The sequence below is a fragment of the Spermophilus citellus genome (assembly GCF_964194105.1).
Source record: "Spermophilus citellus genome assembly, chromosome: 4".
In the NCBI taxonomy this organism is placed as follows: Eukaryota; Metazoa; Chordata; class Mammalia; order Rodentia; family Sciuridae; genus Spermophilus; species Spermophilus citellus.
In genome coordinates, this window is record NC_138185.1 from 160,415,500 (window position 1) to 160,437,814 (window position 22,315).

A 22,315-nucleotide genomic window follows, 5' to 3' on the forward strand; every position below is an offset into this window, starting at 1 on the left:
AGACCAGTCTCAGCAATTTAGTGAGATTCCTATCTCAAAAATAAAATAAGAAGGGTTGGGAATGTAGCTCAGTGATAGAGTGCTTACCTAGCATGTTGTGTAGTCCTGAGTTTAGTCCCTAGTACTGCCAAAAAAGTAGAAAAAACTGGCTGACCCCTGTGTTAAAGAATATGCCAGAAGACTCCCTCCCACTTAGAACTCTTTTCTTCCTCACTACCTGCTTCAGAGGGGGTGTGGCTCTGGTCCTTGTCAAATCCAAATGAGAAGTACTCATCCCTGGCCTCCATTGGTATCTTTACTTATCAATTGAATTGCTTCCTCATTTGCTTCAGATTTTTGTTTTTATTGTTTTTTTTTTTCACTTACACTATGCTCCAAAAACATCCGATGGCTTGAGGTTCCCCCAAAACCATGTATTTCCTGTCTTTGATAATCCCAATATACAAGATTCCTTTACCTTCCTCCCAGTTTCTAATCCTCATTCCACCATCTCTGGTCATTCCTCTTTCTTTCTTTCTTTCTTTCTTTCTTTCTTTCTTTCTTTCTTTCTTTCTTTCTTTCTTTCTTTCTGCTGGGGACTGAACTCAGGGGGTGCTTTAACTGAGCTGCACCCCCATCCCTTCTTATTGTTTTGTGACAGGGTATCGCTAAGTTGCTGAGGCTGGTATCAACTTGCGATTCTCCTGCCTCAGCCTCCCAAATTGCTGGGATTACAGGAAGGCACCAATGCGCTCAGCAAACTCTCTCCTTTCAAATGAAGAATTGAGGCTCAGAGATCTTCCATGACTTGCCTGAAGTCACCCAGGTTCCAGCAGTCAGCTCTAGTAGCATTCCATTGACTTCAGTTAATTGAATTCATTTGGGTGACTCCAGCATGATTGTCTTTATGTTTCACTGTTCACTTTATTTTCTGATGAATATTCTCATCAATAGTCATCAAGTGGGTTGGGGATGTGGCTCAAGCGGTAACATGCTTGCCTGGCATGCACGGGGTGCTGGGTTGGATTCTTAGCACCACATAAAATAAAATAAAGATGTTGTGTCCACCGAAAACTGAAAAATAAATGTTAAAAAATTCTCTCTCTCTCTCTCTCTCAAAAAAAAAATAGTCATCAAGTGCTTGTTTGAGATCTTTATATGCATGTTTTAATAACTCACCTGGGTTTGATACCAATGAATTAGGCATATTGAGTAATGGAAACATGGCCCAAATAACCGGGACACTAACAATTTCCAAAGGCTTCAAATGACTTACCGAGCTGTTACATATTCTCACAGGCTTGTCTTCCATCCACATCCCCCTCGCCCTTCTAGATGCCAGTGTGGGATAAACTTTGCTATGGTTCTTTCTGGAAATGGTCTGGAGGGCAGAATGAGTTCTGTGTGTCGTGGCCCCCACCTGGCTGTTCTGTCCATTGAAGGCGCTCCTCCATAAAAAGGTAGAAGGCTGATTTGGGCCCCATGGGGTTTAAATGAAGTCTGGTGGGTATGGACTAATCAGGAGCTGGTATTGGGAGGTGGTTTGGGGCAATACCAGGTGAGGTTTGAGTACAAGGAAGGACCCTCTCCATCTTCAAACATCTCCCTCACTGTGTGCCCAACTGGGTTTGCAGTGTGCAGGCTGGTGATGAATAGGATTGAAGGCTGGCTCCTCTGATTCCAAGGTGGGTGACTTAGAGAAGTCACTCAGCCTGTGGGTCTCAGTTTCTTCAGGCACCTAGGGGAGATACCCAGGAGCCCCACCTCTGAAGGCTTCTGTGAGGGTTAAATGAACTCATCTGTGTGAGTAGATGAGAGCTCAACCCAGGGCTCAGGGACAAGGGCAAATCCGTATAAAAAGTGCTTCCTCTGTCTCAGGCACTGTTCCAAGTTCCTGTATCAACAAGCTTAATCCCCAGAAAATCCCTCAGAACCAAGTAGCATTCTCTTCATTTTACTGGATAAAGAAACTGAAGCACAGAGAGGTTAACTTTCTTGTCCAGGTCACACAGCCACATTCACAATCGGACCATCAGTAAAGATGAGCTATCATTGTATTTGTATATCTTTTGAAGTTTGCTCCTCCTCCCTCTTCCTTTAAATGGCAAATTCCTTCTGTTCACGTATTCTATGATAATTGCATTTCCTGCACCCCAAAGTTGAGATAGATGTTCAGAGAAAGGGTGCTGCAGAAGATAAGAGGTTTAAAGGAAAGAGGCAATTTTGTGAAGATGTGGTTTAGGTTCTGCAATGTTGGGATTTTGGAAACATTTGTTCAGCTTAAGGGGACAGCAGGAGAGAATATTTGAAATAAATATTGTTCTGGAAAGGCTAGAATAGTAGGTGGAGATTTTCTTTTCTCTTTGCCTTTTAAGTCCTTTTCCAAATAGATATAGTACGGGTCTGAGGGTCGGGGTGCGGGCTGAGCTACCAAGGGCACCTCCTGCTCCACCTCCCAGCCCCATCCTGGGAGGCCAGGCCCTCCCTGAACACCTGTCCAGAAACATCAGCTCGTCCAGCCAATCAGGAGGTCACGGCTGTTCTCTGTCCCTCCCTCCACTGATTCTGCAGTGCTTTTACTTGGGTGTTCCAGTGGCTTTCAAGCTTCTGGAAACAAACAAAACAAATTAACCCCAAGGTAACTTTTAAAGGATTTTGTCTCTTTGATGTTTTTCCCTTAAGAAAATTCTAGACCTATAATCCCAGATATCCCAGATACAGGAGGCTGAGGCAGGAGTTCAAGAGTTCTTGTCTAGACTGGGCATCATCGTGGGACCCTTCCCCCCAACTACCCCCACCCCAGGACTGTGGGCATGGTGCTGATCAAACTTGACTTTGAGTAGAGATCTGAGAAGGGAGCAGGTGCCAAGGGCATTCTTAGGAGTGGAGGGAGAAGAAACTGGTATCCCTGGTTACCTAGTGGACAGAGAATGCCAGTTTTTTTTTTTTTTTTTAATTTTTTTAAAGAGAGAGTGAGAGAGGAGAGAGAGGAGAGAGAGAGAACTTTTAATATTTATTTTTTAGTTTTCGGTGGACACAACATCTTTGTTGGTATGTGGTGCTGAGGATCGAACCCGGGCCGCACGCATGCCAGGCGAGCATGCTACCGCTTGAGCCACATCCCCAGCCCCGAGAATGCCAGGTTTGAAGGGAGGGAGAAGGTGCTGTCTTTGTAGCTTTTGAATTTTGGCTAGTGTGCATGTATAACCTATTCTGAAATAAACAGATAAGATCAAGAAACAAAGGTGGCGTTTGAGGCTGCATCCCTTTTCCATGAGCTGGGGAAGTGGTGCTGGCCCCTTGTGTTGGAATGATCCCCCTACCCGCTGCCAGGTAGGTAGCGGGGGAGAATCAGCTGTGACAGAATAGCAAGTACACTGGCATTTATGTAACTATAATCCCCAAAGGAAAACCACTTCCTAAGCCTCAGTATCCTCATCTCTATCACAGAAAGTTTGTTCATTGAAAGAACAAGCTCCATACCAACTGCGTAACCTTCAGTGTGTTATCTCTTTGTGTCTCAGGCTCCTCATCTGTGGAATGGAGATTCATCATGCTACCTTCCTCATGGGATGGGCAGGATTACCTGAGTTTAAGTGCTTAGAACAGAACCTGGCATAGAGCACTAGTCACACATCTACGATCACAGCAGGCAGTGCTTGTTTTGCACAGTTCCAATACACACAAACTTTAGTTACCATGGTTTAGTAAAGAACACCAGTCCTTAATGACACGATTCAAATTCCAGTGATCAGGGTATATCAGTTACAAGTAATTACATAAAGCGTAAACTTTGTTGCTAGCTCTTTAGCCAACAAACTGCTACCTAAATAACAGGTGCACGTCATAAATCCATGACCAACCATGTCACTTATTTTGAAGACTGCTGGTGCTTAGTTTCTGCACCTCTGTTGTTGGGATCATGCTCAGACAGTAAAGCATTTTATTTAGAGACCCTGTCTCTAAATGAAATACAAAACAGGGCTGGGGATGTGGCTCAGTGGTTGAGTGGCCCTGAGTTCAATCCCCAGTACCAAAAAAAAAAAAAAAAAAAAAAAAAATGGAGTCACTTCAACATCTTTCCATTTCAGTTGCACCAGACACAGAAATCTGCTTGAGGTTGAAACGGAGCATTGACTTTTATCCCACCATGCAAACAACTTTATATTAGATTCAGATCTAATATAAATGGAATTGCAGAAAAAGTAGCTGACCGTGGGAATGTTGATGCTGTCACCACTGGAGAGACTAGATATACAACCCGGGGAATTTAGCATTTACCGTGTGCCAGGCTCTGTGCTAAGTGCTTTATAAACACTACTTAATCCTTACAACCAGTCTAAGAGGTCAAGCAACTGTCGCCATTCTGTAGGTAAAGAAACGGAGGGTTAGTGAGGTTCAGACATTTATCCAAGGTGATTCTGAGGGGAAGTGGTAGAACATGGGTTTGAGTCCAGGTGTGACTAACTGCAGATCCCTGCCTCTCAACCATAAGGCCACCTGCAAAGGTGATTTTTCTCCTGTAAAGTGATTCATGATAACTCTATTATCAGGGTGGGCAGCTGTGCTGGGAAATATTCCATTCTCTCTCCTTCCTCCCTGCCTGTCTCTTGCTTAAATCCCATTTTGCACACCTTCTCCCCAAACCTGTGCAGGCTCTGTGCAAATCAATCCTCCCTCTGACAAGCTGGTGAGGTAGGTCCCACAGAGTGCGGGTTCTGCTCCTCACCCACAGTGGTATGACCCCCAGGTGCTTCTATGCCCTTACTCTCGTGGTGCGTGGCCCCTGCCTCCCCTCACTCCTGCTGCATTCACTGTGTGTTCCAGCTGCCTTCTGGGTTTGCAGCTCTTGGCCTGGAGGTTCTGGGCATTGGGGCAGAAGAGGCCTCTGAGGTCCACTCCTAGCCCCTAGGCAGGCCTGGCAGGAGCTGTGGTCACATCTAAGATGACAGTCTCAGAAGTCTTCCAGGCAGATGCAATTAGCAGCAGCTAATGGCTCTGGGTGCCAGAGGGAAAGGAGGGCTGGGTTTCACTTTCCTGGTCTTCACAGCTCTCCTCCAGGAGCTGAAGGCATTGGCCGTGGCCTCTACCATCAGCCTCTGTAAGTAATCGGAGCTTTTTGGCTTTAGGTTCCTTTCATTTTCCCAATCAGAAGACTGTGTCTCTGGATTCTGCAAGTTTCCCACTGGGCAAGCCTGTCTGCAGGTCAAAGGGTCCTCTATAACAGGAAGGAGATGACAGACCAAAAGGATCCCATCTGTCAGACCACCATCTTTGAGAAGTGCTTTGCAGTAGCTGCCACGCTGGCCCCAGAGAGAGGTGAACCCATGAAGGATGCTGCTTCCACAGTGACCCTACTGATCCCACAGTGCCCTCAGGGATGGAGGTCTGGTTTTCTAAGGGTTTGGAAGGGTCCTGAGAAGCTGTCAGGACAACACTGGGTCCCTTCTCAAGAGAATTTAACCCCCCACCCCTCATCCCCCGCACCCTGCTCCTGTGTTCTAGGATTTGGAAACTACATTGAGTAGAATTGTGGAATTTATATTTTAATGAGAGAGCCAGAAAGTGAGTAAAATAAATTAGAGAGAAATATGGCATGAGACATTCTATTGAAGTGGGGAAGAAAAGTAGGGAACTAGATGGGGCATGATGGGGTAGGTGTGACTCACTGGTATCACCTCACTGATAGGTGATAACTGAGACTTGTGGAGAAGAAGATCAGGAGGGAGAGATGAGCTGGGCATCCTGGGTTTCTGGTGATGACATTTGAAGAACTTAATTAAATCCTCTGATGGTCTAAGGGTTTGGAGTTCCTGCCTCTACACTGACTTCTGTCCCTGGAAGCGAGGGCTGCGTGTGAGTCGTGGGGAGTAGGAGGGGTCTTTTCCTGATCTGAAGTAGGTTCTCGAGCCCTGGCCTGGATTCCTGAATTCTGGGAGGTGAGAGGAGACAACAAGAAGGTGGTTGCTCCACCATGAGCTGAGATAGTCCAACACTCTTACCTGGGCTGATGATCAGATGGGGGTGGGAGGTTGGTTGAGAGGTGGATGAAGGCCTTGCGGTTGGCTGCTCAGAAGTGCAGCTTAGCCTGAAAGACAAGTCCTGCTGTTGGTTTCTGCCTTTGGAAGGTCTATAGCAAGAGTATGAAAGTTCAGTGGAAAGAGGCACATGATAGTTAATTTTATGTGTCAACTTAACTGGGCTAAGGGATGCCCAGATAGCTGGTAAAACAGAATTTCTGGGTGTGTGTCTGAGGGTGTTTCCAGAAGAGAGTAGCATTGACATCAGTATACACTGAGTTAAGATCATTAAATCTTCTGAGGGGTGAAACAGAACAGTAAGGCAGAGGAAAGGAGTATTCTCTCTCTCGAACTGGTCCAACCGTCTTTTTATCTACTTGAACATTGGAGCTCTCACTTCTCAGGCCTTTGATCTTGGAGTGAATTACACCACAGGCTTTTCTGGTTCTCTAGCTTGAAGACACCAGGTCATGGGACTACTTGGCCTCCATAATTGTGTGAGTCAATTCCCATAATAAATCTTCTCTTGCATATCTCTCTATATCTCCTGTTGGCTCTGGTTCTCTGGAAAAACCTGGACCAATAGAAGGCAGTTGGCCACAGGAATGGGAGGGCAGTCAGGATGCCCTTCTGAACTGACTCATCCTATTGCTGCAGCTCTGCTAAAGAGCAAAGAGCAAAGTGACCTGGTCAGGAACCCTGGTGCCTCTCTGGGATTGCCTGAGTGCCTACTATGCCCCAGGCACCCACACAGCATGCTTTTACCTATGACCTCTTGGTATAGTCGCTGCCCCTTCTTCAGGTTCAGCAAGGGAGAGGCGCTTGCCCGAGGCCAAACTTCCTGGGAATTGATGGAGCCAGAATTCAAGCCCAGGTCCCTTGACTCCAAAGCCCAGGTGTTTACCATGAACACCAGACCACCTCTCATGCCCAGGGAAAGATGCTGAAGGACTTTTCCTCTGGATATGGCTAGGCATTATCTCTGGAGGCAGGAGTCACAGAAACTTCTTTTTCAACAGAGAATCCTGATGGAGTGGATGCTCTTTGCTCCTTGCTCTTGTGTGTGTCTGGAGAGCAGCAAGGTTAAGCAGCAGTGCAGGGAGCTGCTGGGCTTGTTGTAGGCACTTAAGGGAAGAGCTCCTGCCCTAGGTTCTGCCACTATCTAGCCTGAAACATCTGGGCTGGTAATGTTTCGCCACAAGCTCTTCTAGGGCAGGCAGCCACTCAGGGGACATTTGGGACTGTACAGGACACATTCCCTGACAATGTCCTTTAAGTCATATGTGAGCACCTGCTTGGGACCCTGGAGTTCTACTATTCACCCAGGTTGGACTGGGATATTGGGGAAGTCGAGATTGAGATGGACTCAGGCAGGAGGGGCCAGCTGTTATCATTATAAAGAAGAAGAGGCTGAGGAAGTTTCTGACAGTCAGAAAAACACCTGTTTTAGGGCAGATGCAAGACATGATCTTGTTAACATTGACGGAAAGATGACATTTTGTCAGATACCAGGAGAACTCAGCGGAACAAATTGGCATTTATGTTCTACATGGTGCTTTGTCGATCAGCCACCAAAAAATGTGAGGTTTTCAGAAGAATTTCCTATAGCAAATCAGAGCCTAAGAATGTGCATTTTAACTATACCACTGCAATGATATGGGCTTTACTAAACGAAGAGTATTCCAATTTTAATTTTAAAAATATTTTACAAATTAGGATAGGCAGACAAGGTGATTTTAGTGGACACAATACCTTTATTTTAACTCTATGTGGTATGAGGATTGAACCTAGTGCCTCAGGTATGCCAGGCAAGCGCTCTACCTCTGAGCCAGAGCCACGGCCGTAGCCCCCCAGCCCCCCAGGTTGCTTTTCTAAAGTGGCTTGCAGAACCAAAAGTTTGGAGGCTTCTATCAGGAAAAACAGGAACTATCTCCAAGGCCTCCTTATTAGGGGGTCTGGAAGGTTGTTGTAGAACTTAATTTCCACTGTTTTTGAATGGAGATATACTGTGTGTGTGTGTGTGTGTGTGTGTGTGTGTGTGTGTGTGTGTGTGTCTTTGTCTTTCTCTCTCTCTCTCTTTTTTTTTTTTTTTTTGGCAGTTTGTCTGGAGGGCCTGTGGTTCCCTGCTGAAGGGTAGGACCACTGACCTTGATACATAAATACCATCTTTTCAAAAAAGGTGTTATTTGTGTAAACATGGGGGAAAATCTGGGGGGAAACACATCATATATGGATGGTTAGCTCTGAGTGATTTTAATTTTTGTATACTCAAATGTATTTTTCAGAATTTCCACAAAGAACACATATTCCTTTCATAAGGAGAGGGGGCAAAAACAAACAAAAACAAAAAATTGTAAAGACTTGTCTCAGAAACATTGGGATTTATAAAGTCTTTTCCACTACATTCTAATTTAATCCACACAACAATGCATTCTGATGTTTATTTCCATGAAGGCTTTAGAGAAGAACCTTCAGGAGGTTTAGAAACCTTCTGAGGACATAGGACTTTGAGTACCTGAGTCCCAAGTGGAACTCAGTCTTCTTGCTACAGATTTCCTATTCAGTTGGGGACAGTGGGACCTTGGGATGAGTGGATTGAAGCTGCAGAAGGAAATCAGGGCAGGTTGGGAGAGAACAAGCTAGGGGAGCTGCCAGCCCCTGGGGAGGCAGAGGTTTGCAGCTGCTGCTAACAGGGTTCATCAAACTTCTGGTTTTATTGGTGGCTGATCTGGGGCGGGGCAGGGGAGGGGGGCATGAGTCGAAAGCACCTGTGCAGGAGATTGGTCCTGTCTGGCTCCAGGCAGCTGGATTTGCTCAGTCTGGCTCACCTCTGTAGTTGGAGACACTGGCCATGCATCCCCCCACACCCCCATTCCTTCTTTCTTGCTGGGCCCAGGCAGGGCACTCTTCCTTGTGAGTCGGACACAGTGAGAGGCACATGGTCCAGGGTTGGCCAGCCTCTCACATCAGAAAATCTTAGGTCCTTCCATCCTGCTGGGATGGGGCTCCAGACTGAGGTAGGACTGTGGACCAAATCTATGAGAATTTGGGGAGGGAACTGGAGATGGGGCAGGGAAATGGATGGCAGAGGAGGGATTCTTTTACAGACACCATGAATGATAGTTCTGACAGTTGCTCATTCTTCAGTTGATTAGACACAAAAAAAGAGTGAGAAGAGGCAGTAGGAGGAAAGAGATGTGAACCTTTGGCCAGAGCCCCTGAGGATGCTTGGGGCTGCTTCAGCTGGCCTTCCCCATTTCTCACTTGGGGTCAGCCTTGCTGGAGTGAGGCTGATCTGTCCCTGCTCATCAGATGTGTAACAGCTGAGATAATTCCGGAGTCCAGACCAGTGGGAAGGAAGATGCAAAGGTACATTTTTTTTCTAGAATTCAAAGAAGTAGTATGTTGGAGCCAGTTCCTATAGCTTGCAAGAGGCCAATTGTTAAATTTTCAAGAAACTTGAGAACCATGGTGCTGGTTGCTTGTAATTGGTCAACGTAGGATTTGCCCCTGCTACCCCTGGAAGGAGTAGCATTTACCTGGTAACTTTGGGCTCACTGTGGCCTTGTGAAGAGGAGGATGGCCATGAAGTCTGGCTTTGGGGGTGTGTGTGTGTTGTAGATGGACAGAATGCCTTTATTTTATGTGTTTATTTTTATGTGGTGCTGAGGATCGAACCCAGTGCCTCACACATACTGGGCAAGTGCTCTACCACTGAGATACAGTCCCAGTCCTGGCCTTCTCTCTTTAATGTCACCGTGAGAATCACCCGGCAAGTGCTGAATAAATATTTTTACTTTGGAATGCTAATTCTGAGATGAAATGTAAATCATTCTGTCTTTGGCTTTCTGTTTTCCTTCTCCTGTACCTAAATCATGCAGAACAGGGTTGGCTAGAACCGAATTTCTTGCACTCTCCTCGTCTTCCTAGACCTGATAGTTGCTGGTACAATTCCCAGCACAAGTTCATAACACCAAAAATAGTTGTTCAAGGTGGACCTAGGGGATTGATATCACCTGCGATTGAGACTTTACAATTTTCCTAATTGTTGTCAGCAGAGGGCACTACAGGACTAATGATGTGTCAGTTCCGCTCCTTAATAATCCCTACAAGGGGGGAAAATCATTAATTTGAATGAATTAGGAAGGGGTTGAACTGAATTGGTGCCTTTTAAGTAAAGCATTAATTTTGAAAAAGAATTGCAGTGCTCAAGTGATAATAATAAACATCGCTTTACCATATTGCTGTTTACACTTGTCCTGCCTGTCTTTGTTTAAATCTTGCAACAAGCCAATGCAGGTATAAGCATCAAAGGGCAGCAAACAGAGGGGTGGGTTCTGCAGTTAGAGGGTCTGTCCTCTAAATACTGGCTGTATCTCTGACTGACTCTCTGACTTTGAACAAACTACAAAACCTATCTCCTGCTTTGGGGATAATACTAGTACCTGACCCCAGGGCTTGGTGTGAAATGAAAAGAAAATATACACAGAGCACATAACACACTGCTTTGCGTAGAACAGCACTCAGCAGACATTGGCTCTTACTTATTGTTGTTACTACACCAGGTACCTAAGCTGGCAGTGAAGGAAATGCTCAAGGTCATGTCACTAGTAAAGGCAAAGCCAGGACAGAAGTCCTACCATGTCTAACCTAGGGCCTCTGACTCTGGTCACCACCTCTCCTGACAAAGTCGACAAAGCTTCCAGCTGTGCTGATATCCTCATTCCTGCTGGAGTGCTTGAAGACTCCTTTAAAAGAAAAAAAAAAACCCTCTTGAAATCTGATTTATACTATTAATTCACTTAGTAACTAATTTCTCTTAAAGAGCTCACAGTTAACTTCAGCCAAGTGCTATCCAGGCCTCATGCTCAATCTGAGTGTTTGAAATCTAGTAGGTTCACTGTCCTGGGTAGTTTAAGACTGGTGTTGTGAACTCAAATGACTTCAGTGCCGGTGGGTATCCTAGGATGGGAGTAATAGAGATTGACTGTGTAAAACAAGAACTTGGCATGCAGGTCTAGCATTTCAGATTTTCTGATTTTTTTTTTTTTTAAAGAAAAGCAAGAACTCCAGATTTTTATGTGAAATATCCCAATCAATATATCTTGTTAACTAATTTTAAGTTTTATGATAAAGACTACGGGGTCCAAATAACTAATGTTGGTAGGGCGCCTCCATTCTGTGGCTACTGTTAACAGTCCTTGTATAGGCCTTGAAGTGGGGTAGGAGGGGACAGGGTGTTCTTGGCACATAAAATGATCTCACTTAGGTCTGTAGATCCTCATCAAAGCCAGTGAATTTTGTACAATTGATCATTTTTTTCCTTTGGCTGAGTTAAGTAGCAATCTTTGCTCTTTCTGTAAATAATCAATTTCTTTTATAAGGAGCTTTGGAGGCTTCTGGATAGAGAATTAGAATGACTGGGATCTATCTGCAACCCTGCAGAGTGACCCCGGGCAAGAAGCAGCAGACCCTTCCCACCCTCTTCTTCCAACACACCCTTAAAAAACTTAAAAAACTTAAAAGGGTGTCCACCCTTTTAAGATCAGCAATGACTATTTTCCCCTCTCTGTAGAAACCTGCTTAGAGGAGTCTTCAGTTTCTAAAAGCCAAGCTATGAACCTCCTTATAGTCCTACATTAGATATTCCTTCCCCACCCCCCTAATTCGAGTTTATATATTGAAAGACCTAAGCAATTTCATTCTGCTTGGGATCTTATTTTGCTCTGAAACTTAACCTCTGACTTATTGTAATCCTAAAGTCAAGAAAAAATCTACAGAAAAGCTCTGTGGAAACAGTTCAGTTCTCCAAAAAGCCGCAGATAGGCCAAGATAACCACGTATCTGAAATTCCAGGTGGCTTCCACCTAGGTGTGGTGACCAATATCTAAACTAGAAGCCCTGCAGTTTGGCACATACTCCCCTTGCGACATCCTCACGGTTTAAACCAATCAGTTTAAATGAATCCCCCTTTTGTAGTGACCAATCACCCCTACCCAACTTGTTCCCGCCAGTGAATGTGCTAATCATGTTTTAGAATTGTTATTTGATTTTCCCTCGGTGTGTGATGATTTGCTAGGAGATGCTATGATGTATGTGGGGGTCCCTGCCTTCTCCAAAGAATGTATAAAACTGCTGCAAACCCTGGGCTCGGGGCCTCTTAGCGTCACCTGTTGCTGTGTGTGTGCGGAGGACTGAGCTAGCTCGCAATAAACACCTCTTTGCTGCTTACATCTATCTTGGGTCTCTGGTGGTCTTTGGGGGTCCCGAATTCGAGCATAACAATATAAGTATTTCTATGTATATGTATTTTGGCATGGTGGTGGCTTATACGGGTGATTGAACCCAGAGGTGCTCTACCACTAAGCTAAGGGTCTCTAAGTTGCCCAGGTGGTTCTTGAACTTGTGATCCTCTTGCCTTTGTGTCTTGAGTAGCTGGGGTTACAGATGTGCACCATGGTATCCTACTTTAAATTAGTATTTTCATTCTCACTTATTCTTTAATACTTGAGAATCTTGGAAACTTATGAGCCAATGGTGTAGTCCATGCAATGAGTCAAGGCAGCTAAAAGAAGTGTGTCATTTGGGGTCCTTGGAGAAACAGAAGCCAAGATGAAACCAGGCATACAAGACCTATAATGTTGAGTGTCTGGGACTAGAAGGAAATTTTCCTTCAAAGATTAGCCTGACAGCCCCCTGGGAGACATCCTGCCTGGGAGGCATCCTGCAGCTACCTATCTCCCTGGAACATCCTGCGGTTATCAGGATCATCAGACATCTTGTACCTGGCAGTTTTACCACCCACATCCAGCAATTGCTGATTAGAGAGCTTCCCCATCCCCAGCATATGAATACCCCTGTGTGAACAATAAAAGTTTGCAGCTTGATCAGAACTTTTGTCTTGCTGTCACCTTTCGTGTCTCTTGTCCCTTCATTCCTCCCCATCTAGGTTCGCTGCCCACGTTGATGTGTCCTGCCAGACGGGACAGTTGAGAATGTCTCTGAAGGATAAAAGTGAGGGATCGGGAGAAGGTGGGGAGAGCCTTTGGCAAGTGCAGGCCTGACACTTGCCAAAGGAAAGAGAGAGGAAAGAGGACTGGGTTGGAAGAAACTTGGACTACAGCACAGCTCCAGAAACATCTTGGCCAGGCTGATGGGGAGCCTCAGAGCAGATGAGTCACCACTGGGCAGCACAGGCCTGGTTCTGGGGCCCCTGCTGTGCCCAGGGGAAGGTAAGAGCTCAATGCAAAGGCTCCAAGGATCTAAAAGGTGCCACTGCTGGCAAAGCAGCTATCAGCCTGCTATTACTGCAGCAGCTTTTGCCACCGTCAGCAGGAAGATCATCATGATTCCATACATGTGGATTTTACTTATTTGTACACAAGAGGAAGCAGAGTTGGGGATTCAAACTTTGTCTCGGCTTCATGGCCATCACTGCCCTGGCTGGGACCTTAGGCAAGAAGCTAAATTTCCTTATCTATTAAGACAGTGAAAGTGTCTTTCCCACAGAATTATTCTAAGAGTTATAATAGAAAGTATATAAAATGCTTAGTCCAGTGCCAGGTACTTAGCCAGTGCTAAGTAAATAATTTAAATTTCAAATGTATTATGAGATGAAATATACACTGCTATGCAATAGCATTCACTTTGATTTATTGAGGTCTTCTCAATAAATGATATTGTTAAAGCTCAAGTGAGGGTGCACTATGGACAATGGCCACCAGCGGCACTCTCCTACCAATGCTGTGAAGTAATTTCAGTTATTATGTCTATCCTACACAAGAGCAAACTGAAGCCCAAGAAGGTCTTGGTGATTTGGTGGAGCAGGTAACTTAGGAACGACTGGAGAATTGTATGGCTTCCCTTGGTTAATTTTGGCCAGGTGACTGCAGAGAGGTTGGGCTTTTTCACTTAATGCACTCAGACCTGGGAGAATGTGAGGCTGATGATGTTGAAGCTGTCTGACCTCTGCAAAGGTAAGACTCTGAGAAGAAGGCAGAAGCAGAAGTAGTTGGCTGGCTAATCCAACATTCATTCAAACCCTTTCTCCTCCACTGAGATAGCTAATTGTTCAGAAATACTTTTCCCCTTCTTCATTTTAGTAACAGAGCTTCTCAAATTTTAGCTAGTACATGAGTACCCAAGTACTACATTTCCCAGCATCCCTTGCAGTTAGTTGTGATCATGTGACTCCATTCTGGCCAATGGGATTTGAGCAGGAAAAATGGTGAGTGTAACTTCTGTATCAAATTTTTTTTTTTTTTTTTTTTGTAGTACTGGGGATTGAACCCAGGGCTTGTGCATGGGAGTCAAGCACTCTACCAGCCCCTCTGTATCACATTCTTAAAAGGAAGCTTCTTATCATTTTCTTCTACTTTCTACCCACTTGGTTGCATAATGACAGTGCAGCTACTGATCAGACCTTGTGATGAAGAGGCAGAACCATCCCACAGTGTTGAACGTGACTTGTTCTTTGACTATTATATGAGGACTAATCAAAACAAAAAACACTGCTTCTACTTTAGGCACTAGAAAACTCTAAAAACACACTTTCTAGACTCTGCAGTGGATAGAGTAGCCATATGGCACTGATGTATCCATTCAGTTGCAAGCAGACATCAGCTAGGGGCTTGGGGAAGGATTTGGTTTTCTAGATATGAGAATCAGAGGCAGCTATTCTCTCTTTTCTGCCTTGAACAACTGGAGCAGGTGAATCCTTCAGTGACCCTGAAGACAGTGATACCACTGGTTACCTGAGTCCTTCTTCTCCATTGCTGAAGTACAACACCAGAGAAGCGCACTGAGGCAAGTGTGGAGTAGAAATTAAGAGGCTTTATTAAAGGATAGCAGGAAACAGACAGACAGACACACACACACACACACACACACACACACACACACACACACACACACACCCAGGAAGGAGGAAGTCCCTTCCCTTTTATATCTAAGGTTTTCTTTGTCCTTCTACATTCCTGTCCTTTATCTTGCTTATTTCCCTTTATCCATGTGTGATAGGGGATGAAGGTGGGAAGGCCAAAAGGTGGGAAACAAGTGGGCTGATGGGGGTGGATGGGAGGAGTGATCACCCTAGGCCTAGGGTGAATTGATTAGCACTTCCCTATCTGCTGGGAGTTGCTTCATTAACAGTTCTTTAGGATGGGCCCAGGCCTTGGGGACATTAGCATTTCAATCTTCCAGGTGCAGTTTCTGATTTCTCAGACCCAGATCGGACTCCATTTTCTTTATTAGACTTGACTCCATTTTTCTCTATTAGACTCAATATCAGACCCGATTTACCTAGCTACACTAACTACCTAAAAGGCCAAGGTTCATCGTCGGAGATTAAAATGCAAATACACAGATAGCAGTGACAAAGATGAAGCAGTTTATTGCAAACTGCTGCTAGCTTATATAGAAAGTGAGAGTCAGTTATCTTAAACCAGGAAGCTCCCAGGGCCAATCATAGTAAAGGTCAGGTCATCACCTAGGGTGCACTCATGTCCGCCCTGCGTAAGAGCTGTCCACGATCACGGAAGATGGGAGGACCAATTAGAAAATTTTCAAAACAACTTGTTATCCGCCCACTGGCAACTTGCCTGCCACCATGTTGCATAGGGGCTCCTTGTATGAAAGGCCCGGGGAGTTCTCAGGGAGACTCCCAACTCTTTAAATCTGACTTTACCAGTGCAGCAGGGCAGAAAAGAAGAGGTGGGTTCTCAGTAACATTAATGAGTTGCAACACAGAAATGTCATCTATGCCTATTCTGGACTACTTGTTCTATAAGAAGAAAACCCATATCTGTACTTCATATGTGAGAAAAGTAAATTACACTTTGTTGAGGCTTCTATCAGCTGAGTTTTCTGCTATTATAGCCCCAAAGCCAAAATATCAGTGGGACTTAATGCTGTGACAAAGAGCCCAGATGTTGATGATGTCCTCTGGCTCTGAATTCAGCTGGGCCTGAGACTGCCCCCAGCCCCTGGGCTTTTAGTTTATTAGAGATGGCCAGTTCCTTCTCTGCTTAATTTGAGTTTTCTGTTGCCTGAAACAGAAAGACAGATACAACTCCCGATCATTTGTGCATAATGATGTTTTGGTCAAAGATGAATTTTATATACGATGGTGGTCTCACAAGATTATAATGAAGTTAAAAAATCCTATCATTAATTTTTTTTTTAGTTGTTGATGGACCTCTATTTGATTTATTTATTTGTATGTGGTGCTGAGAATTGAACCTAGTGCCTCACACATGCTAGGCAAACACTCTACCACTGTGCCACAACCCTAGCCTGAAAAATCCTATCATTTTTATTGTATCTTTTTTATGTTCAGATACACAAATACGAATAGTGTCACCTACAGTGTTCAGTATAGTGACATGCTGTGCAGGTTTGTAACCCAGGAGCAATAGGCTATATGATACAGCCTAGCTGTGTATTGGTACACCAACCTGATTTGGATATAATAAACTCTATGATGTTGCACAGTGATGAAAATACCTAACGATGCATTCCTCAGAGTATATCCCCATCATTAAGCAATTTGACACCTGACCATACTACCAAGTAACTAAGTGGAATGATTCTGTTTTCGTCTCCTCTGATCCCTCCCTAAAATGTGATGGTGCAATAAATGACTAGATTTATGAGTCTGGTAGTGTATGTAGCTCAGTGGTACCTATGTTTAGCATGTGCAAGGGCCTGTGTTTAATCTCCAGCACCACAAACACACACACATAGAGTAAAATTAGAGCCAGAAGAAAAGAAAGAAAAATACTAGCAAGATGAGCCAAGTTTTTAAAAAGCTTTGTATGCTTGTATAGTTCCTTGTTCAGAAATCTGCTGTTAGTTGCCTGGGATGTTGGGTTTTGTTTTTTGTTTTTTGTTTTTTTTTTTAAAGAGAGAGTGAGAGAGGAGAGAGAGAGAGAGAGAGAGAGAGAGAGAATTTTCAATATTTATTTCTAGTTCTCGGCAGACACAACATCTTTGTTGGTATGTGGTGCTGAGGATAGAACCTGGGCCGCACGCATGCCAGGCAAGCGTGCTACCGCTTGAGCCACATCCCCAGCCCCAAGGGATGTTGGGTTTTGATTTGCATGGGCTGCCCTTGACACCTTTTGAGCATACTGATTGAATCAAGTGGCAGGACTCAGTTTCCCCTTTCAAGCAATCCAGCACCACACTTCTGAGGCCTTTTATTCTCTTTCCTCTCTTCCTTAGGTGTGGCATGGCCCATGCTAATTAACTCATGTCTAGAACCAATCTGGTTGTTCTACCAGCTTACCCTTAAGTCCATGGGCCATACCCCTCCTGTAATTACTGATCTCCAGGGTTTTCGTCACTTTGGAGAATGGACCATTTAGTCCAATCCTAGTGCAGACCAGCATTAATAGGCAATTGCCACAAGAGATAATACAGGAAGAAAAATGGCTAAAAATATGCAGTGAATCACAGAAAATTACATCTCTTAAAACCTACAGTGTATTCCCATTGCCATAGCAACCCTCGGCTAGTAAAGGCAGAGCTGATTTATCATAGGCTTTCCCCAGCACTCAATTCGGCCTGAAGCGCCTTCAGCCTGTGGTGTGAGTTGCGGTGGCAGGTGACAGGGCTGTCCCAAGTGCTGTGTTTTCTCTGTCACTTCCAATGATTTTTCTGTGGAAATAGAACTTAAGTTCCTTCCACACACACAGGTCCCAGTCCCTTTTATGACTAAGATGAAAGTGATCATTTCTAACCTCTGAAAATGTCTCCTGTGTTCTGCAGCAGGGTGCTAACTTCCTGGAGAGGGCAGTGGGGCTGGGGATGTAGGAGGCTGTAGGTGCCAGACCCATCTGAATGAATGAAGATGGGGGCAGGAGTTCTTTCCTTCTATCTTTCCCCTTCCTTTTCCTCTCCACCTCCCTCCCATCTTCCTTCACATCTCTAACTCTTCTCTGTCCTTCCTCAGTGGGTCCACTGTGAAATGGACTGGCCACTCAGCAGGACCAGGACAAGAGGTCCTGGTCATGCTTTGACATACCAGGTGAGTCTGATAAGAGTATGATAAAAATGTATGTTGGTGAACATTTTGTTTTTCCATCAGAACTCTATAAAATCCACTGGCAAATAATGTATGTTTTGTCATAATGTTAACAAGTGAAATTTTTGAATGCTATTTTAAAAAACTTATTATTTGGGGAAATATTCTGGACCAGAATTCTGGAGCATCCTCCCTCCAAATAGTCCGGTACAGATATGTTAAAAGGACAAAGGAGACATCTGGAAGGAGTTCCCTCTGGAGAAATCTGGGACATCTCAACTTTAAAAAAATATAATGATAGTAGTAGTTAATAACCCATTGAATAAAATAAGAAAAGTCCATAGTGGTATAAACACAGAAATAAGTGGAGGAAAAGAAAAAGCTCTTACAGTAAAGTTTCAACTACTAAATATAGGAAAAATGAAAGAATTAGAAAATCACCATTGGTGACTTTTATAGTAATAATGTATAAGGTAATCAGTAATAGTCAAAATTTAATAAGAAATGATATATTTATACAATCTCAAAGTATCCCCAACAAAATAGTGATTTAAAAGACAGAAATAGTAAATTGACAGTGGAGATTTTGTTTGTTTGTTTTGTTTTTGTTTTATGCTGGGGACTGAACTCAGGGGTGCTTTGCCACTGAGCTGCACCCCCAGCCCTTCTTATTTTTTGTGACAGGGTATCGCTAAGTGGCTGAGGCTGGTCTCAACTTGTGATCCTCCTGCCTCAGTCTCCTGAGCTGCTGAGATTACAGGCCTGCACCACTATGCCTGGCTTAAATAAATGGCTTTTATTCTTTAAAAATATCAGTCTCATGAAAGACAAACAAAGTCTGAAGAAGTCTTCTAATTGAAAAACCCTAAAGAGACAGGACAACATATAATCTTAGTTTGGAGTTGGGATCTATGTTTTCTTTTCTTTGGCTATAAAGAATATTCTTAGGAAAATTGGTGAAATTAGAAAAAGATGTGTTGTTTAGATAATAGTATTAATTTTTTGGGGGGGGGGGGAACTGGGGATTGAACCCAGGGCACTCAACCACTGAGCCACTCCCCAGCCCTATTTTGTATTTTATTTAGAGACAGGGTCTCACTGAGTTGCTTAGTGCTCACCGTTGCTAAGACTGGCTTTGAACTTGTGATCCTCCTATCTCAGCCTCCTGAGCCTCTGTGATTATAGGTGTGTGCCACCACACCTGGAAATATTAATTTTTTGATGTGGGTAATATATGGGGTTCTGAAAGAATGTTCATGTGTTTCAGAAAATATATGTTTATCTATATCTTACTCTCAGATGATTCAGAAAAAAAGAAAATGACAAGCAAATGAGATGAGAAATGTTCAGGAATTCTTTGAGTTTTCCTGTTTTTTTTTTTTGGGGGGGGGGTGTATTTTTTTTTTTTCAAACACCCTGGTACATGGTAGAGGAGCCATTTCTCCCCAGGACAGAAATCTCTCCACAACAGGGGGAACTTTCTTTCTCTGAGGCCACAGAGTGAAGTTCAGTATATGGAACCTGCTAACTCCAGGTTCTGAAGGTGTTAGGGTGCAGTGGGGTGGCGGGGAGCACATGAAGCTCAGTCCCCCTCTGTCCACATTTGGTCCAGCCTGTCCAGAACATTATATCTAGGTCCAAGGACCTCTAATACAAGTCCCAAAGCACTTACCCCAATACTTAAACAATAGTCATGACGTGCAAAGATTCCAAACGAAGGTTTGCCATGTGTTACGTGCTGTTCCTTTCTCTGACAGCGGTTACCCTAATTCACTCTCAATATTGTGAGTGGCGGTGAAGCAGAATGTGGTTCTGTTTATAAATGATCCTGATTGAGTGAAATAATATCTTGATTCCTTCCCATTTGGTCTAGGAAAATAACAAGAGGACTAAGATACAGACAAGCCTTAATCCCTTCTCCTTGGAGGTGAGGCTCTGTCCATTCCCAGCTTCTAGATTGCTGGCTTGTTCTTGGAAGGAGGCTTAGAGAGAGAGAGAAAAAAAAATGGAGGCATTTTCAGTTCTGAAAAAATATTTGTCTCAATCCACCAATACCAGCCAGACATGAGTTGTATAAATCAAATAGGCACAGGGCTTCAGGCTGAGCTGTGAAAAAAAAAAAAAAAAATTAAATATTTAAGATCTGGTTGCCTTTATCTGATTAGATTAGTAAAAATAAAGACATGAAGTCTGGGGGCTGGGGATGTGGCTCAAGCAGTGGCTCGCTCGCCTGGCATGCGTGCGGCCCGGGTTCAATCCTCAGCACCACATACAAACAAAGATGTTGTATCCGCCGATAACTGAAAAATAAATATTAAAAAATTCTCTCTCTCTCTCTTAAAAAAAAAAAAAAGACATGAAGTCTGAGCCCTTTTAAAAGAGGCCACAATCTATATATCCCTGCAGAAAAGGGGGACCTCACAGCTGGGCCTAGTTTGTGTATAGATTATAGATAGTTCAAATCCCTGCCTATCAGGCGGCCCATTTGCCCACCTGCTACCTCCCAAATGGTTTGCTGTCCAACAAGAGGGGACTGTGTAATTAATTTATGATCCATTCATGGAAAAATAAACAACCTAGAAAGTATTAAAATCAATGGGCAGTGAGGGAGATCCCCAATGTGTATTATGAAACAGGATGATCCTTAAAAAATATATAGGACTGGGGCTGTGGCTTAGTGTGGAGCACTTGCCTCGCACCTGTGATCTACAACTAAAATAAATAAATTTTTAAAATCTCTATAATGCACATAGATGCAACAGAGTAGGATAAGGTAATCTGTATGTTCTCATTGGAGTTTCCTGTAATAACTGTGTATGTAACTTTTGTCATAGAATAAAATAGAGGAGTGTCACTTTGGAGCTGGAAAGAGTGATGGGATGGAGGAAGACTGTCATACCCCTGCGGGAAGTAGAATTAGGCTGAAATGATGTGACTTAGACCAAAATACCTGAGTTTCTTGGGTTCTCTGATAAGTATTTGCTCTTCTGTGCACAGAATCGCTGGTTCAGGCCCCCTGCCAACATGGCCTCTGTCAATAGTAGCTGAAGTTCAAGCTCATGTAGATTCTCAAGTGAAATAGAAATCAGAGCCAGAATGGTGGTTATTAAGTGAGTAGTGGCCTTGTCAGAACTTCATCCTGAAATGGTATTTATTAAACATTCTCTTACTTTAATGAGCCAGGAAAGAGGATTCTCTTCCCTTCATAATTTACAGTCATGTTTCTCAGCAAAAGCTGGGCTCTCTTCCTAATATGGTCCAGGACCTTAATCACCCTGAGCCGTATTACCTGGCAGAGTGTTCCAGGGATAGAAGTATTAATGCAATCAGAGAGCAGCAAGCATATGTCTGGTAGCTCTCTGGGACTTCTTGTCTACCTCTTACTTTTTTTCCTACATCCTACTAGAAATTACAATAGTAGAATCTGTGTATGGTAGACATCTGTCATTCAGTATCTTCTATGGGAAATAGCGCCTTGCTTTCCTTTTGGGGAAACGTCTCCCCCTATTCTGTTCATGTGGCTGGGAGCTCCAGATATCAGATATCTGACCCAGGCCTGCTCAGTTGGCATATTCCATTCTCCTGGTCTTAGAGAAAAGGGTCACAAAGAGGCACATGACCAAAGTCAAGGCACACATTTCTATGACATTGGCTGGAACTACTGAGCCAGCCAGGGAGGGAGTATTTCTATTTGAGTTGCTAAGCTGGAAGGTTGCATGCTGAGAGCTGCTTCTGGCCATCTGTACCCCTCACAGGGAAAGCCCGCCTGAGAGTAAAGTCAACAAGGAGGGCAGCAGAGTTAGGAGAAGGACAGAAGCAGATTTTTTAATGTTGTGGATCCAGCTACTCCAGAATTTACTCTTGGACTTCTCAGTTGCACAAGCTAATAAAATCTTTTTCTTCTTTCTTTAGACAGTTTGAATTGGATTTCTCTTACAGAAAAGGGTAGAAGAAGGTGGAATTTGAATATGGCCTGTGAGATTAGGTAGAGTAACTTTTTCCTTTTGCTATTTTTTTTTCTTCTGGTGCTAGGGATCAAGTGCTCTACCACTGAGCTACATCTCTAGTCCTCACTTTATGGCTTTTGAAATAAAATCACACATAGTCATTGTGTTTGTTAGCTTTCTGTAACTGGAACAAAATATCTGAGAAAAATAACTTAAAGGAAGAAAAAAATTTTTTGGCTCTTGGTTTCAGATCATGATCAACTAGCTACCTTGCTTTGGGCCTGAGGTGAGGCAGAACATCATGGCAGAAGGGTGTGATGGAAGAGGGAAACAAAGAGAGAGAG